This window comes from Danio rerio, chromosome 23, assembly GCF_049306965.1.
Source record: "Danio rerio strain Tuebingen ecotype United States chromosome 23, GRCz12tu, whole genome shotgun sequence".
Lineage (NCBI taxonomy): Eukaryota > Metazoa > Chordata > Actinopteri > Cypriniformes > Danionidae > Danio > Danio rerio.
This window is the reverse complement of record NC_133198.1, coordinates 10,699,367-10,718,248: the sequence shown is the minus strand read 5'-3', so window position 1 is coordinate 10,718,248 and position 18,882 is coordinate 10,699,367. Positions and strand designations below refer to the sequence as shown.

At 35.2% G+C, this 18,882-nt stretch overlaps 2 long non-coding RNA genes across 4 annotated transcripts in view; one reads left to right on the top strand and one right to left on the bottom strand.

Annotated features, from left to right (window-relative positions):
• LOC137490614 (uncharacterized) overlaps window positions 1–18,882 on the top strand; it is a 159,280-nt gene that overhangs the window by 32,815 nt on the left and 107,583 nt on the right. The window lies entirely within an intron of this gene.
• On the bottom strand, window positions 513–10,688 carry LOC137489178 (uncharacterized). 3 transcript variants are annotated; one of them, XR_012399029.1, is made up of 5 exons: window positions 10,430–10,688; window positions 7,625–7,781; window positions 6,477–6,584; window positions 1,921–2,047; window positions 513–1,763 (listed from the first exon to the last, which is right to left on the bottom strand). It is a non-coding gene; the product is annotated as an uncharacterized lncRNA (long non-coding RNA). The 3 variants fall into 3 exon arrangements; XR_011010402.2 differs by having other exon boundaries at window positions 10,264–10,513; XR_012399028.1 differs by having other exon boundaries at window positions 7,625–7,795; window positions 10,264–10,479.

The following is an 18,882-nucleotide window of genomic DNA, read 5'->3' as shown; positions in this document are numbered from 1 at the left end:
AATGTGGACTTCAGTCACATTTGTGCAGATGTGTGTGAAATATGTGCGCGTAAGAGCAGAAAATAAAGGGAAATACAACAAAAGTTCAAACAATCAGCATTGTGCACTCAAATTGGATTAAATAGTTTTTTATGTTGACAGTAAACATCTCAATTAATGTGTATTTTGAGTTGCTTTAATTTATTTTTGAATGATGAAGGAATCAGTCTCAGTTGTGGCCTAGTTATTATGTTTAAATGTTGTCAAATAATCTGAACTGAGATTTTTTGTTTTAATTAAAAAACACTTTAAAGATTTAAATAAATTAATGAAGTATTTTTTTCTGACTGACCAAAATAAAAAGAAAAATAGGCTAGCCATATCAAGCTGTTGGCGTCTGTTTAAACATTGTTCATTATTTGTGAATGAATAGTGAGCAAAGATTGATTATTATGTTTTATTATTAATATATTGATTATTGTCGTTTATTAACTTTAAAACTCGCATTTATGGCGCTTTGTGGGGTCGGCAGACGCGCACTTCATCCTAATTGCTCAACATTTTATATTAGAATTTCGGAATCAAAATAATATATTAAAAAAGCTATTTTCTTTTAAATTACAGCCTATTGTTCACAAATAATAAAACAAGCTGTTTGACGTGCTGTTTTTAAAGAATTTATGCTTCAAGTATTTTAGCAAACAGCTAAGTGTGATGAATGACCTTTTAACTGTTTTTCTTTATTTTCTGCTGTTTTGCGCGCATTATAGTTCACAAGCATCTGCAAACAGTGACCGAAATCAAGATTAAAAACACACGAAAGACACTGAATCTTGGCCATAGTTTTAAAAAGCATAATCATAAAGCATAATAAAATGACCAGCTAAATCCAGCTAAAACCAGTTCTGGTCAAGCTGGGTTTAGCTGGTCATCTCCCAGCCTGACCAGCTAAGACCAGGCTGGAAATGGCTGGAAACCAGCCTGGAAGTGGCCAAAACCCCTCTAAAACCAGCCTGGTCGACCAGCTAAAACCAGCCAACCAGCCTAGGCTGGTTTAAGCTGGATTTTTCAGCAGGGAGGGTAGAGCTATAAACGCCTGTGTCACAATATTTTATATATGAGATATAATGCTAATGGGGAGAGATTATAAATAATAGCGGGACTTTCCCCCTCTAATGACATCTACAAAGGGAAAATATCAATCAAAGTGTTTCAAAGAGTTTCTGTTTTCATGAAGTGTGATTATAAAAAAATAGAATTACTGAATTTTTACCATTACAGACTGGCTATGTTGACAGACTGTTGCCACACAACTGTGTTTAAACCTCTTATAAAAGTGATTTTTGCATAATAGGTCCCCTTTAAAGGGACGGGATACAATAATTCACCCAAAAAATAACATTTTGGCCACATTTGAATGTGTAGAGAAAGTCTTGCAAGTTTAGACCAAACAAAGGTGAATAAGGGACTGAATTTTAGTTTTTAACTGAATTATTTACAGCCCATTTGGAAAGTAAGCCTTTACAGTTGACAAATACTGAACAGCCTAAGGAAAACCTCATTGAGTGCATTTTTCAAGTATTACAAAGCCTGAAAGGATCACAGTTTCAGCCAGGGATGTTTAAGACACTGAGCTGCTGTGGCTCTCCGCTCTGGCAGGTAGTTCAACATCTGCAACAGGAAATCAGAGAAAAGTGACGCCTCTCTGAGGAGAAAGTGATATTTCTCCACCAGCACTTCATACAGTCCCCATGGACGAAGAACAGAGATTCGCCGCAGGTCACCTGTACAACCATCAACACGGACAAACACTTTTGTTGTAGCATAACATATTCATTTCAGTTTGGCAATGAACACACAAATCACTCTTGCATTCAATATCAGAGAAAAAATAAACACAGCAAGTTAAATTAGATCAGAGAAATCAAGTCTCTTACCCACCCTTGCGGTTGAAATAATATTTTCCACACTGAGCCACGAAGACTGGGATCTTTCCCAGGAGCTCAATGATGTGAGCCAGGTGGTCTAAGAATCACAGAAATGGTCAACAGCGCTAATCGAAACTCGTCTAGCAAAAACATGGAGGATGGATGTAAGTGGTTTACCTTCCTCTCAGGAGAAATTAGGCCCTGCTTTGGGCTCAAATAAGGAATTAATCAAATTAAATGATTACAAAGGCAGCAAAAATAAAACTGTATATAGATATATTATATTTTATAACATGGTGTAAAACCTCAGCAAATGTTTTAAAGGTACACTAACCACATTTTGAAAGCGCAAAAACAAACACGTCCACAACCTAACAAGACCTCATCTCTTTAAGAACTATCAGATATCCTTACTAGATTACTAGACACTTTTTTTAATGGTAACACTGGCTATGATACACTTGATAATGATTTAAAATGTTTTTTTTTTTGTTTTGTTTTTTTGTGGGAAATTTCACATACATAGAATTCTTATGTCCAAATTAGTTGGTTTTAACTTCTCACCACAAACTTTAAAATGGACAGAATCATACCTGTCTGGTCGCACACAGTGTGTTAATATTCAGAATTACAAATCTGCCCCTCTAGGTGTATCCACAGGTGTTCCATAAGGATCTATTTCGGGCCCTTTACTTTTTACTTTATATATCAATGATCTTCCATCTATTTGTCCTAACAATAATATACAAATGTATGCGGATGACAGTTATATTTATTCATGGTAGTACTGTGTTACAAGTTGCAAACAAACTCACAGAATCGCTAGTACATCTTTCAGCCTGGTTAGATCAATTCTGTTTACAGTTGAACATCTCTAAAGCACTGTGTGTGTTCTTTTCTAAGAATAACAAGGTAAGTGTAGTACCAGATGTATTTGTATCAGGGGAAGATTACAAGTTGTATCTGAGTACAAGTACCTTGGAGTTTTGATAGATTCAAAACTATCATTTAATCTCAGGTTAAAAAGGTTTGTAAACGTGTCAGATTCAGTTCAGCAAATTTTAGATTTATTCGTGATCAGATGTCATGTGAGGCTGCCCTAATTTATTATCACTCCATGATTATTTCTCATATCACTTGTTGTTTACCACTTGGTCCCAAGCCAGCATTACTACTTTAAAGCCACTAGAATCATTATACAAACAATCCATAAAAACCCTTGATAAGAAAATAGTTCAATTTCACCATTCTTCAATATTAAACAAATACAACCTGCTTAGTTGGGAAAATGTAATTAAATATGTACATATCTGTTTAATGTTTAAGACCCTACATAACCCGACTTCAACACTTAGTGTGCTTTCACACCTGTGAATCGATTCAGTTGTTCCGAAACAGAGATTACAATTGTTACATTGTTGCTCTTTGCTCTTGGAGCGGTTCACTTTCACACTGCAAAGTTTCTAATCGGACCAAAAGAGCTAAAACAAGTCACGTGCGTACATATCCATAAAACACTGTGATATAACCGCGCTCGGATCGGATCACTTTCTCACTGCAATCGAACCGCTCCAGGGTTCGTTTCAATCGAGCCGAGACCACCTCATTCAAGCGATCTCGGAGCGATTACTTTGGTGCGGAACAGAGCGCGATTGCCCTGTTCACATATGCCAATCGAACCGCGCTAACTGGGCAAACGAGATCCGAAACAAAAGTGTAGGTGTGAAAGCACCCTAAATCAGTTTCTGAATATTAGAACGACTGCTCACCGAACAACTAGAGGTGGTGAAAGAGGGGCAGCATTATTCCTCTCATAAAAAGTAAATCGGTATTTTCAGTGAAAGCTGCTAAGGAATGGAACTCCATCCCACCAACGATTAGAAGATCACGCACTTTTCGTTCTTTTCAGTCTCATGTTAAACATTGGTTCGTGACAAATCAGCATTGTCAGCATTAGTACTGTATTCTTGACACATTTGTACTGTTTGTCTTTGGCTTTTTGTCCTCTTCTGCTTCCATCAGTTTGTTCTTGTTTTTCACTTTTTAATGGTATTTTATATATAAAAGTGTATTTAATGTTTGATGCTGTGCTTCTATTTTAGGTGTGACTTTTTAACATTCTGTAAGGGGTCTACAGATGAAAAATAACCATTCTTGGCTAATTCTGGCACATTATACAGTAATGTTTATTACTGTGCATTGACCCTGTAAACAATTAAACTAAACTAAATACATGAGGTAACAGTAATGTCTCACTGCTTTAAATTGTTCTGTAATGATCTAATAATTATTTTTAATTCTGTTCCAGGTCGAAAGACCACAATAATGATGGGATGAGGATACGTGATGAAATGTGTGGCTTCTGTGAAAAGAACAGAAAAACAAAACAAAGCTGTAATAAACCAATATTAAAATCAATTCATTCATTTTCTTTTCAGCTTAGTCCTTTTATTAATGTAGAGTTGCCAAAGAGGAATGAAATGCTAACTTATCCAGCATATGTTTAACACAGCGGATGCCCTTCCAGCTGCAACCCATCACTGCAAAACATTCATACACACTGATTCACAAACATACACTAGGGTCAATTTTTAGCATACCCAATTCACCTACACCACATGTCTTGAGACACCTGGAGGAACACCTGGAGGAAACCCACACAAACACAGGGAGAACATGCAAACTCCACACAGAAATGCCAACTGACCCAGCTGAGACTCAAACCAGTGAACTTCTTGCTGTAGGGCGATCGTGCTACCCACCGCACCACCGTGTCGCCCCAATATTAAAACGACATGGCAAAATGTAACAACATTACACTTTAAAGTGGACCTATCATACCACTTTTTACAAGATAATAAGAAAATAAGGGCATACTCACACTATATACAGTGGCCTTGAACTGGACTTAAGCCCGCTTGTCCCTGCTCCCGTCTCCCCTGACAGCCCATGCTCACATTACATTCGGGCCTGAGCACACTTACATCATTGATGATGGGCTGTTTAGTAAGTGCTTTCGCTCAGCACAGTGGAGATTTAGTTATATTGTCGTTTGGGATGCAGTGACACGCAGTCAAATATATCGCTGAACAGATTAGCCACTTTTGACGTTCGTAAAAAACCATAAAGCCCTCATGCTGCAGGAATTAGGAGGTTTGCTGAAGGTGCAGCTGTCGTGAAGTGAGTGGTTTGCGTCTTTATTAATCTACGATAGTTTTTGTTTTTGTTCATTGAACAGTAAGAATCATTAATAAATACATTTGAAACAATCCCTTAAAAGTCACGTCTTGTCTTCAGTTTCTGGCTCAAGCGTGCTTTGCCCAAGTGAACCACCGATTCAGAGCACTCACACTTCTCAAACGTTCCAGAAAACGGGCCTGGACACGGTTCAGATAGCATAGTGCGAGTACGCTCTTAGTGTCTGATGTCTGTGAGTACTATGAGCATGTATGTGAGGTTTCAGCTCAAAATGCCACACAATTCATTTTTATAACTCTTTGAAACTGCCCCCTTTGTTTCAAATTGTGCCATATTTGGTTACTGTGCCTTTAAATTCAAATGAGATTGTGTTCCCAGCCCTCTTTTCAAAAGAGAGTGGAGCTATAAATGCTTATGTATCAGCACAGCAGTAGATTCAAAACTGGGATGGCTGCTTCTCACTCAGGGCCGACTATGCTAATGAGCGAAAGATCATCACTAATGGGCGGGGCTTTCCCTCTCTGATAACACTTACAAAGTGAGAACGTCAATCAAAATGTTTCTGCAGATTGTTTTTAATAAGTGTGATTATAAATAATAGAATTAATGAACTTTTACCATTACATGCTGGCTATATTCATACACTGTTGCCGCACAAATGTGCTTAAGCTCATTATAAAAGTGATTTTTACATAATAGCCCTCTTTAACATTCAAAAATATTATCTTCTGTTTGTTTTTTTCTCTCTCTTTTCACCATTTTTGTTTTTGCTTTCTGTCTATCTCTGATTTTTATCTCTAGCCTTTACTTACTGATTTCCTAGGGCCCAGGAGAAAGTGAAGTGGGATTTATGGAGATGAGTACTTATGTTATTGTGAAAATCTATATCATTTATTGTTAGTTTGGTGTTTATTCTGTTTTTTCCACTGGTTTTGTTTTGTGGGTATTTTCGGGAACCTCCTTTTGAAGTGGGAGATGTGATAATCCCAAATCTTCAGACCCCATTGTAGAATGTCCTAGATCCTGCTTGGATGACTGCGTCACTAATCATGAATTGGTTGTTTAAACGTGTATATAAGAGTTGTGCTAGTTGGGGGAGGATGGTGTGGTTAGTTTCATTTATATTAAATAATTTGCCTTAACTATTTTGTTGGTTGATCTATTTTTTGTGTTGCACCTTAAATGAGCGGCTCATAACAAATGAAACGTATCAAACTCCAGACAATCGTGTTTGCTTTGCGCATGTCTGGAGGAGATTTTATGTCAGCTTGCATATAGATAAAACAACATTTCCACTAATGATATAAACATTGCACAATCCTAGTAGAAAGAATCGATTTGGTTGAACAACATTAACGACTGTAGACTCACCAAGCATGCCACACTCCAGATGTCAGCTGCAGGACCGTATTCAGAGCCCAGCAGGACCTCCAGAGAGCGATACTGTCTGGTCTGGATCTCTTGACAGAAGTGTTTGTACTAGAACAACAAGAAAGGAAGTCAGGGTGTCTAATCGGGTTTAAACAACAGAGAATATTCATGCAGTAATCTTTAGTTTTAGCAAAGAGTTCTGCAAATCTATTGATTGTATCATACCACCCAACATTAGCTGCCAAGATTTGCAATCTTCACAAATTCCAAGTTTCGCACCTATAAATATTTTTTAAAAATTGGACCGAGGTTAATTGTGTTTACTTTGTAGTTGCTCAAATGAAGGAACTATTTGATCAATAAATATGTCTATAAAATTATTTTTTAAAAATTCAAACCAGTCATTGTATAATGTATTTTTACATGAGGGAGCAAATGAATGATGATGGGACTTTGGAGGGAGCCAGGTTGCCAACCAAAACTATTTCAGATCTGGGACCATATCTTGAGAGTATGTGGGACTACTGGATTTTTTTAATAGATCAGGACGTATAGTAGATAAGGGAGAAATAGTAAAGCTGAAAGCGATGAAGGATAACAGCATGTTTCTTCTATATTTACCCACAAATGGGATTGTTTTTGAGTCCAGTAAGCCATCATCCTCAGATTACTTGCCCAATTGTATACCTGAAAGTTTGGTAGTCCCATTCTACCATTTGATTTTGGTCTCTGCAAAAATTTGTAAAAAATGCAAAAAAAGTTTCTTTCTGTTCCAAATAAATCCAGAAATTATTTTATCAAGCCTATTAAAAAAGCTATTTTTATATATGTTAGTTTACACTAAAACAAAAAAGAAAATTTTGGGAGGATAGTCATTTTTAATACGTTAATTCTTCCAGTTAATTATATGAGACTATCTCTGTAGGTCCTGTGATATTTGATCAAGTAACATTAGAAAATTCTCTTTATATAGATCCTAATACGCTTTAGTGATTTTTATTCCTAAATATTTAAACTGAGTTGAGTTTTTAAAAGGTAGGGTTTCAAAATATTGTTGATCAGCTAATTTATTTATTAGAAACAGTATACTCGTCTCCATATTAAGTTTATATCCTCAAATGTCTCCACACATTTACTAATTTTCTTACCAGGAGCCTTGAGTACTGTTTCTAATGGCTGAAGAGGAATATGTGTGTATATCTCCTCCTGGTGGATGAGGTGTGAAACACAGCAGTGTGTTCTTAGGCTTGATGTCTGTGTAATGATCTTGCAGTGGCTGTGAAGATACTCCAGACCCTCCAGTACCTGAAACACAAACACTTATAAAGTGTGTTATAAAGGTTAACATGGTCTTTTTAAAGACATTAAAATCTAAATGAAATGACAAAATGCATCTCATCTGAGTGATGACCTGTTTACTTTAATAAAATTATTAATACAGTTTTACTTGTGACGTTACATAATTCAAGTGATATTTTTATATTGAAATGTTTTATACTGTTGTATTTATTTTTATTTCGAAAAAGCAAATTTGTTTCAGTTTATTCAAAGAAATATTAGTATTTAACTTCTACTTCAGTCATGTAGTAATTATTTTAAGTTAGTTGCCAAATTTATCATTTGTTTGTTTTATTTGTGTTTGATTATTTGTGTTTTATTAATTCAATTACCAAAGGTTTATTTTCATTAGTTTTAGATGATTTTTTACCTAACAATAACAAAACAGATATTAAGACTCACCATAACAAATAAATATACTAATGTGTCCTAAGAAATAAAACGTCTCAGGTTACGTATGCAACCATGCTCCCCTAAAGGGAAGGAGACGCTGCGTCTCTATTAGGAGACACAATGGGATAACTATATTATTCATTCATTTTCTTTTCGGCTTAGTCGCTTTATTATTCCGAAGTCGCCATGGCGGAATGAACCACCAACTCATCCAGCACGTTTTTATGCAGAGGATGCCCTTCTGGCCGGAACCCATCTAAAAATGGGAAAATACTATATATTGTTTAAATGAATAACTATATTAATTAATTTTAATGTGATACATTATTGTTTGCTTTTTATATTTTACAACAAAGCGATTTTAACCAAGTATGACAATATTAAGATCCTGAATTAGTTTAGTACACTTAACCCTACAATTAGACAGTCTGTTATGTTTTCTTTGTGAATTGTGGACACGTGAATAAAATCATAAGTGTTTAACCAATTACTTTTACAATGGCCGGGCTTTACCTCTCTAATGACATCTACAAAGGGAAAATGTCAATCAAAGTGTTTCTGCAGACTGTTTTTATCTGTCTAAGAGTGATTATCAATAATTGTATTCATTTATTTTTACCATTATATGCTGGCTATATTCAGTGTTGCCACACAACCATGCTTAAACCCCTTTTTAGTTAGAAAAGCATTTCTGCAGAGTGCATGATTGATTCAATGATTTTCATTCATTTTAATTTATAATTTAATTATATTTTCTTTGAAAAGTATGAGGAGGATGAAAGAACTCTGGGTTTACTAAGGAAAACGCTATGGATCAGGTTAGGTCCATAAACCATGTTAAAATCTCATGGTAAACCTACTCAGTTTGTTTTCACTTAACTTCCTTAAATGGGGCACCAGTTCTCCACACCATCCAAACTCGTCACCATCATTGTCTTTTTGCTCAACAGGATTCCTTCTCCTAAAACTAAAACAAACTAAAAAGTTTTTGTGATTTGCTGAATCAATGACGGGTGGCGCAAAGGCGCAGTAGGTAGCGCTGATGCCTCACAGCAAGAAGGTCGTTGGTTTAAGTCTTGGCTGGGTCAGTTGGCATTTCTGTGTGGAGTTTGAATGCTCTTCCCATGTTGGCGTGAGTTTCCTCCAGGTGCTCCGGTTTCCCACACAAGTCCAAAGACATGCACTGTAGGTGAACTGAATAAGCAAAATTTTCTGTAGCGTATGTGTGTGAATGAGAGTGTAAGGATGTTTCCCAGTAAGGGGTTGCAGCTTGAAGGGCATCCCCTGTGTAAAACATATGCTGGATAAGTTGGCAGTTCATTCTGCTGTGGCGACCCCAAATTAATAAACGGACTAAGCCGAAATGAAAATGAATTAATCAATCAGTGACTCATTTGGCTGATTGGCAGTCAAGACCCCAAAACAGAAAGTGATTTCAAATAATTTGTTCATTTACCATGTTTTAAAACTAAAGATTGAGATTTGCTTTTTAATAAAACCAGATCTGAAGACGAAAACACTAATAACGAGCTAATAACAACATTTAGCATGCTATTAACAACATTTAGCATGCTAATAACAACATTTAGCATGCTAATAACAACATTAAGACCGTACATAGCTCGAAGTTAATGTTGACTCTGCACACAGTGAACGTATTTTTGTCAGAGCCTGTCGAATAAAAAGCTTTAAGTTAAACATCTTTGATATAACTATGATCATAATCCGGCTCGCAGATATCACAGATAGCGAAAAGCACGAGTGAACAAACTAACGTTACTCAGACCGATCTAGAACTGTACTGCAGTAGTAAATCATTATAAAGTGGTTATTATGGTGCTGTTTGTCCAGTTTGACGGTTAAATGTGAAATAAGTAAAGTTAAGCTGAAAATACAGAAACATCTCAGGATTTTTACCTCAGACCGCTTCAAGGAGTTCGGGCGTTTCACCCAAACCGAGCTTTTATTTATTTATTTGTTCAATGTAATCATGTCAAGTGCCACTTAACGTTACAAAGCTGTAATTGATAAGTAAATGTGTATTTATAGAGCCTACCTGTTCCTGTTCACTTCATTTTAAATAAACTTGAACTGTCATGCCATCATGCTCGCTGCGTTTGAGCAATTGAATGAATGCTACGTTTACCTAAAGTATTAACTTATATCCTAATAAAAGTAAATCATCAATGCTGTAAAATGAAATTGGAAACGGTCACTTTTACATTTTACCGAAGCATATTAGTGGCTCGGCTTTGCAGAAATCCACTCGAGCAGTCCTGGGGGGTGGGCAAAAGCATATGTCCGTTGTGATTGGCCGGACCGCCTGTCAATCAAACGGCCAACGAGTCAAACGCTGCTCTATCGTTCTTAGAGTCGCACCTCCGATCTTGATGCGTTGTTTAGTATCCTACACACCTTTTCCATTAAAAAAATAGAGAAAATCTTGATTTGGTTTTGTCTGGAAAGCAAGATTAACACATCGCGTTTTAATTGCCGCAATGCATTGTGGGAAATGCATTCAATTAGCTATTTCAAAGATTTTAAATGCTAATAACAAATATTTCAACCATAAAAACAACCCCATGTTGTACTTAAACATCTGGTTCTTCTGTGTAGGCAGTAATTAGCGAAAGTTTAAAACATGTCACCGTCCACAAGAAGTAAGTCTCATATACCTACTATAAAAGATGGCTGGTAATCTGGCGGTTATTGGATGTGTGGGAGGAGCTTGGTGTGGCTCGGGCGGGGCTACCACTCAAGTGAGATCCCAGATCATCCGTGTGCGCACACGAATGATCTGGCAGGCTCACAGCCCCGCGCTCCCATACGATCCCCCGAAGCTCGTACGCCACCAAGGGAGATGGACGTGTTTCCCTGGCGTACGGGTGGAGGCTTTTACTCAATCTCTGTCCAAAACCCCACTAGTTTTTACTTAGTTGCACTGTTCACTTATTCTGATCCACGAATAATCTCATCAATTTCACATCTGACACCAAATCACACCTTGGACCCATCACTTTATTCAGCTAAACAGTAAAATCACACTCATCACTTTCAGCAATCTAACATGTCGTCCTGCAATGATGGCTGCTTAATAGCAATTATAAACTTGGAATTACAAACATACATTGCGTATAATAAACGCAAAAAGATCAACAAAAATTACATTTCACAGGAGCACTCACTCACCACGACCACTCTCTTGGCCGGCCGGCCGGCGCGAATAGTAATGACCTGTCCTGAACTCCTTTATAACATGCCACCAGCCAATGAACAGAGAGGGGGTCATTCAGAATAAAAGGGCCATAAAAAGAAAAGAAAGTGGAAACATTTTTAGAACCTGTTACCCCTAGCTGAGGCTGCTGGACTCACTCATTTTCAAGTTTTTATTTCAACAAATTAAACTTTACTAAACACGTTTATACTGAAACAACACCCGTGGCTCTGTGAACCCCTATGTAGTATGGTTTTTTCAGCAGTTGCTCCGGCGGCCAAGTGGCTCAGTAGACGATTCGCAGTCACAAGGTGTAGGGTTCGAGTCCTGCTTGGAGAAATTTCTTTCCGGCTTGAATTTGCACGTTCTCCCTTTCCTCACCTTCTTTCATCCACACTCCAAACACACACTGTAAAGCTCTCTGTGTGTGTTTGTGTGTAAATGAGAAGTACAGCATGGTTTTCCCAGCACCGAGGGTTGTGGCAGGAAGAGCTGTAAAACATAACAGAGTAATCGGCGGATCATTCCACTGATCAAGCAGATAATCTAAAGTGGTTCTCAAAGTGGGGGTCGGGACCCCCCGAGGGGTCGCGGGGCAATGAAGGGGGGTTGCCTGGTGATTTCCAAAAATCTATTTATTTTTATTAAACCATAAGAATTAACATATTTTATCCATAACTATACTGAAAATAAAAATAGTCGTTTAGTTACTATATACTATTACAATAGTAGCTTATAATTACTAGTTCTATTGGATTGCGACCCCTGGGGTAATTGCATTATATTTAAGGCAGCAATAGCGTCAGATGCATTTTGATTTTATAACATCAGGTTATAGTTTGGGAACCCCTGATCTAAAGGATGGTGAGCGAGTGAGTTTTTTTATTTCCTTTCACAAATTCATGCCTTTTCTTTCATTTTAATGATCACAGAAAATCCCTTTGCCTTATTTATTTAAGCTGACCCGTTTACCAAACAGTTTGTAAATATTTTCTTTTCATTATTTTAATAAAGTGCTTTATTTGCTCGTTGGCATCAGGTATACAGATATTTTAGTGAAGCGCGTATGATTTTTATTAAACAAATACGTTTATTAAAGTATTCAAAATGACCTGTTCATCTTGTATATTTATATGAAGGTCTTTTAATTCTAGTTACTTTATTACTTTATTCGCTTCAGTTTAAGTTTTTCACTTTTTCAAAACTTGATAAAAATGTGTCCTTCAGATTATTCAGTTTTTAAAACATGTTAATGGCCCAGTTGAAGTCTTTCATGTGTTTGAATGTGGACTTCAGTCAAATTTGTGCAGATGTGTGTGAAATATGTGCGACAGTAACAGTAAACATCTCAATTAATGTGTATTTTAAGTTGCTGTCATTTATTTTTGAATGACAAAGGAATCTGTCTGTTTAATTATTATCTTTCAATGTTGTAAAATAATCTGAACTGAGAACTTTTGTTTTAATAAAAAAAACCACAAGATTCAAATGAATTAATGAAGTATTTTTGTTCCAACTGACCTAAATAATAATAATAAATAAATAAATAACCTATATTGCATATCAAGCTGTTGGCACCTGTTTACATTGTTCATTATTTGTGAATGAATAGTGAGCAATGATTGATTATCTTATTTTATTATTATTATTATATTGATTATTTTGTCTTTTATTAACTTTAAAAATCGCATTTATTTACTGGCGCTTTGTGGGGTCGGCAGACGCGCTCTTCATCCTAATTGCTTAGCTTTTTATATTAGAATTTCGGAATTAAAATAATATATTAAAAAAGCTAATTTCTTTTAAATTACATGCCTATTATTCACAAATAATAAAACAAGCTGCTATTGACCTTTAGGATTTTATGCTTCTGATGAAGTATTTTAGGATAGCTAAGTGTGATGAATGAACTTTTAACTGCTTGTTTCTTTATTGTCTGCTGTTTTGCGCGCATTATAGTTCACAAGCATCTGTCAACAATGACCAAAAACGAGATTAAAAACACACGAAAGATACTGAATTTGGGCCGTAGTTTTAAAAAGCATAATCACAATCTAAAGGAGAATTATTTTGTGCGACGCTTTGAAAAACTAAAAAAACAAGCGAAATTAGAAACTTGCAGGAGTTTATTTACGAGCAAACCCCGAGCGAAATATTTTCATTATAATTAGTCAGGGGCGTGAGGTGTTTATAATGCTTCTGAATCACAGACTGAATCACAAAATAACTCCTAACTTTAAATTAAAACAATAAATCAAACACAGCTCCAGAAATATGGTTTATTTCAATAGATCAAATATGACACACGAAGGCCTAAAAACAATAGTAATATTGATGATAATAATTATAATAATGATATGAAAAATCTGTATCTATAAATGTAAGCAAACATAAAATACATTAAACTACATTTATTATATGCTTGCTAAGCTAAAATACACCATACAATATAAATTATTATATTAATTTAAATTAAATTTAAAAAGAATATAAATTAAATGAAATAATTACATATAATAGTCTTTCAACGCAGTTTAAGACGAAGAACAGAAATATGCACAATAAAAATGCATAACCTATTTTTGGTTTATGTAAATAGTTATTTATATAAAATAATAAACTATTCATAGAAATAAATATTTATAAATAATCTGGCATTCATTAATTTAAAAGATAATAAAACACATTTACAGAACTGTAAAAACACAAAACTTTCGTAATAAGTTATAATAGAAATGTAAACAAGAAAATTACCTAATAATAATTAGCATAAACTCACTTTAATAATATAAACGAAATAAAAATAAAAACTACAAGAATTATATGATAATTATTATTAATACTATCATTATAACTTTCAGCTCTGACTTTGTTAATACATGTATGTAAATAAATATTAAAATAAACCTTAAATAATAATAATTACAAATAATAACCTAATAATGTGGGAATGTATAATTTACACACTTGAAAAAGCTATTAGTGATAATAATGAATCCTTAAATTTTTTATACAAGTGAAATAATAAATGTGTGTTTTGTAAAGTTTGACTTGTTAAAATAAAAGCTGTAAAATGAGTGAGTCCAGCAGCGTTCACTGTGCTCTGTGTCTCCATAATCTGCCGGCGGAACAATGTAAAGTGAGCTGTTGTGGATTCTCAGTGCAGTTTTTAGGAAAAAGAGAAGCACAAAAATCCACGGGGGTCTGGGGACACTAGTGGCCCGCCCGAGCCCCACCAGGCTCCTCCCACACATCTAATTAATACTGCAAAGTTAATCGGCTTTTGCAGTACTTATAGAAGAGTTACTACTTTTCGACGGTGGCATTTTTTAAACTGTCGCTAATTACTGCCTACACAGAAGAAACACAGGTTTATGGACAACATGGGGATGTTTTTATAATTAGTAGCATATAAAATCCTTTAAATAGCCAATTTATTTGCATTTCCCACAATGCATTGCGGCAATTAAAACGCATGTGTTTTTGTGCATTCTAGTTGAATCCAATTCAGGATTTTCTCTACTTTATTCATGGAAATGTGTGCAATGCTGTACATTCTATTGGTGATAATAAAATAAATCACCACATGAATGAGTTTTTGGTACCATGACTTTACATTTATTATATCTTGTGCATACACTGAAAAAATAACATATAGTAATACAAAAACCAAACACATTTCTTATCAAAATCCTTCCATGTAGTCATTTTTTAACGTTCCAAGTCAGCTGCATGTGTGAAAATATATTACTACATACAAAGATCAATAAGAAAAATACAGAATACAATATATTAAAGTTGTCATAGACGTGTCTTACTATCTGTCAAAAACAGCAATAACTCATCGATACAGGCATGTAAAATAAATGGCACAGCTTAAAGTAACTGAACGAGTACATGGCCGCATGTCTTTGGTTATAAACACCTTTTGGACATCGAGAAATCGTTACGCAATAAAAACAACACAGAATGAAGATGGAGGCGCCCACCTGTCCGATCAGTTTAGAGACTGATTACATTCCAATATAATGCTCCTGTATGTGATACTGCAGGCACGAAAGTGTGATTGTCTGCTTGTCAAGCTAGGCTTTGTGTCAACGTGGATTATTATACACTACCAGTGCAAAGTTTGACATCAGGAAACAGTTTTTACGGTTGTGAAGAAGTCTCCTCACTGAAAATCCTATCAAAACAATAACGTTATGCAATTATTGACTTCTAAAATAACTGATTTACAGACGCTTTTTTAATGCAATTTATTCATGCGATTCAAAGCAGAACTCCCTGCAGTCTTCAGTGTCACATGACCCATCAGAAATCACTATAGTATGCAGATCTCCTGTTCTGTTATAATCAGTGTTGGAGAAAGTTACTTTAGAAAGTAGTGCATTACAATATCTCCCCCAAAAAGTAACTAGTAATAGTTACTTTTTGTTACATTCAGTGGTGTAAAATAACGAATCGCAAATACTCAGGAATTGTACTTTAATAAATAGTTTTAAAGTTGTCTACTTTTACTTTACCTTGAGCGCATTTATAGTGCAGTATTGGTCCTTTAACTACTTTCCTTCAACCTGCAGTCCCTACTTTATTATTTCCAGTCTATGGAGATTAGAAAAATCAGTCCAATCAAATCACACAGAACGTAAATCACATCATACTGAACTACCTTAAGACACACAGCAAACTGTTTGTAAGCATTAAAAGTGTCCAAGAAGATACTTCACACCGGGGGTGTCCAAACTCATCAAGGAGGGCCAATGTTCTGCAGAGTTTAGCTCCAACTTGCTTCGATACACTTGCCAGAAGCTTTATAAAACGCCTGGTAAAAGCTTAATTAGTTGGTTTCGGTTTGTCTAATTGTGGATGGATCTAAAGTTTGCAGGACACCGGCCCACCAGGATCGAATATGAGCAACCCTGCTAAACATGCACTAACCCAGAGACTGTTTAGATGCATGTCACTGATGAGAAGTTGGCGGATGTTTACTGTATGATGACCGGAAATGGCCTTAAACAAGAACTAAATGCACTACAGAATGTTACGTTTACACACACACGCACAAATTACATGTAAACCCATCAGTTTTTCACAGCGTAATATTCACTACTCTTGAGTACTTTAAAACGGGCTACTTTTTACTCATACTTTGAGTAACATTTACAACAGATACTTTTACTCGCATTATACTTTTGGCAAAGTAATAGCACTTTTACTTAACCATGATTTTTCAGTACTCTTTCCACCACTGGATACGTTACTTTTGAGTAACTTTTTCTAACCTGGCTGAGGCTTGATCTCTTTCAGAACTTGCAGGGGCTATTTTTTTTATTATATATATACCGATTAATGAAAGTTTAAAGCAATATGTTTGCTACTTATGTACTTTTCTATCCAGATAATCCTCTTTTCCTTATTTCAATGCGCTCAAAATAATTAGAATATTAATTATTCAAATTTAATAAATTAATTATTCAAATTTAATTAATTATTCTGCAATATTCATTTCTCTCTGTTCCTGCATTCTCTCATTGCGTGCAGGATTTAACGTAACTATGTATATTTTAATTCAGCATTTTTTTTTTTAAAAAAGGGAATACCTAAACTAAAAAGTGACTCAAATATTATTACTTAATTTTTAAAGGTAATACATTACTTTACGTTTCACTTTACTCTAAAAGGGATATTACTTAACTCTTACCCCCCAGCACTGGTTATAATCTGTTATTACACTGTAAAAGTTTAATTATGTTCATTTACTTGAAGGGAATTGGTTTACTCACTATTTTTAAGTCAGCTAATCATATTTTATATTGTAACATTAATAACGATTCTTATAAACTTTTTCCTGCTTCATAGTTTTGTGGAAACTGATATATTTTGATGAAAAAAAAAGTTCAAAATAACTTAAATATAAAATCTTTTATTCTTTCTACAATTGAATGTTTTTGTCATTGATGTAAAAAGTCAATCCATTGTAAATGAAAGGTTCTCAGTTTTCACCAAAATATGAAGCAGCACAACCGTTTTCAACAGTGATGGTAATAAAAAATGTTTCTTGAACGTTAGATTATCAAATTGTTATGATTTGTGAAGGAGCATGCGAAGAAAATTTCAGCTTTTCATTCAGCTCTGGTGACCATAAACCGCTTCCTCCAAAAAAAACATATTGACCAGTGAAGAATACCACTGTCTACCTTACTCTGAATAACAGTCCTTCTTGCTCTAAAGGTCACTGATTCTTTCTGGATAATAAACACATGACCATTGGCTTTCCGTTAATACCTCTAACTACGTGACCTAAAAATCTCGCTGATACTGGAACTCCATCAGAGTCTCCTCTCCGCCATGTCTGCTCCTCCATCTGTTTCTCTGTCTCAAACACTCTGGAACTTTCTGTCTCAGTCTTTTGCAGACACTGGGCCAGATTCACTAACCATGGCACCTCCTTTCCAGTCTTACAAGGACACTTTTAACTATTAGCCTGAATAGTAAGATGGATTTTGATTGTCACCTTGCAGAGAATTCCTTGCATTTGAGTGCATAAAGCAGATTATTACTCAGGGGTTAATAACAGTGCTTAAAGAGATGGTTCCACCAAAAATGAAAACCCTCTGTTCATTCACTCATTTAATAATGTTCACAGTCTTCCACAGGCTTATTTTTTTTGTTTCATAAGGCCTCAGTGTGTTGTCAGAAGCAGAGGGTATTCATTTTGTTTTGCCCTCTATGTCAGAAGACTGTAGATTTACATCTTAACATGAAGCACATGCTTTCAAAGTTTGCAAAAAACAAAATCCCAAATGCCAAAAAAGCTGTTACGCTGGGTTCACACTAAACATGCGGATCACTTCACTCCCTCTAGATTACTCGCAGGATGTTTCCGGAAAGCCAAATAAAAAAATTTTAAAAAGTGCAAATTTACATTAAAATGTAAACAAACACATTGAGAATGTGTTGTTTGCATGTAGTTTATATATGTAATACGTGTTTCTTGAAACTGGATGTGTATTTTGCACGTTAACTACCTGCAAATATGTATTTTCCATGCAAAATATGTGCAAAAAAACATGTAGAGTATTTGACACATAAAATGTGCAAACAACATATATTTGACACGTAAAATTAGAGAAATGTATATGATGCAAAAATTGGCGCAAACAACATATTAGACATGTAAAATCTGCGCAAACAACATATTTAACACGGAAAATGTGCGCAAACAATGTATTTGATGCATAAAATTAGCGCAAACAACATTTATTTGACAGAAAATTACTGCAAACATGTATTTTAACACATAAAATTAGCGCAAACAACATGTATTTGACGTAAAATTAGCGCAAACAATGTAGAAATTATCGCAAACGTATTTGACATGTAAAATTATCGCAAACAGCGTGTATTTGACACGTAAAATTAATAAAATATGCGCAAACAACGTATATTTAAGACGTAAAA